The sequence below is a fragment of the Rhipicephalus microplus genome, unplaced genomic scaffold (genome assembly GCF_043290135.1).
Source record: "Rhipicephalus microplus isolate Deutch F79 unplaced genomic scaffold, USDA_Rmic scaffold_24, whole genome shotgun sequence".
Lineage (NCBI taxonomy): Eukaryota > Metazoa > Arthropoda > Arachnida > Ixodida > Ixodidae > Rhipicephalus > Rhipicephalus microplus.
In genome coordinates, this window is record NW_027464597.1 from 2,342,501 (window position 1) to 2,343,619 (window position 1,119).

Genomic DNA, 1,119 nt, shown 5'->3' on the forward strand with positions numbered 1-1,119 from the left:
TACCTTCGTCATCTAATCACGTCACCTGATACCAAATTTAGTATATGTGTAGCTAGTGCAACGCCCACCAGCACGCTAAGAGCGTGATATGTTGTCATGTTCTTACATGACATGCATGTCGGGATTATCATGTTTGTACCAGTCATATACTTCGTCATTTATTGACGTAACGTAACACCAAATGTGATATAGGTGGAGCTAGCAAAACGGCCGCGAGCGCATTATGAAGGTCCCAATTTACTCCAATGTAGCGCTGACGTGAGCGCGCGCTCGACACAGCGACGCTATGTTCGCAAAACGCGAGCACTCTATAGTCGGGCCGCGCGAACAGCGTCCGTCTGCGCGGCCGGACGGCAACAGGCGGGAAATGTGACATGCTGCATTTCGCGCTAATGTGTTACCAAGGCAACACTGCGTCTCCCTCTTTTCATGGTGGAGGGACACCGAACGCGCTGAAACGCGCATGCGTCAAAGCAACTCAGTGCGTGCCTGCGAGTATATGGCATGACCGGCGCCTGGCGTGGCAACGCCGGGGTGACGCGACGAAATGAATGCCAGAGAGCACATGCACTGCGTCACGTCGAAATGTATTGGGACCTTGGCTGTGGCATGTAGTCATGTTTTCACATAACACGCATCTCATGGTTGTCATGTTTGCACCAGTCACATACCTTCGTCATCCCCTGGCGTAACGTAATAGTAAATTTGGCATATGCGAAGCTAGCGAAACAGCTGCGAGCGCATCATCAGTGTGGAATGTAGTCATGTTGTTACATGACACGTATATAGTCATTGTCATGTTTGGATGTGTCATTTACCTATGTCCTCTGTTCAGCGTAATACCGAGTTTGGTGCATGCGAAGCTAACGAAACGGCTACGAGTGCATCATGAACGTAGCATGTAGTCATGTCTTTACATGACACGCATCTCATGTTTAACATGTTTGCACCAGTATCATTCCTTCGTCATCCATTCACGTCACGTAATACCAAATTTGGTATGAGTGAAGCTAGCTAAACGGCCACCAGCGCATCATGAGCATGGCATGTAGTCATGTTGTTACATGACAGGCATCTCACGATTATCATGTTTGCACCAGTTGCATAGCTTTATCATCC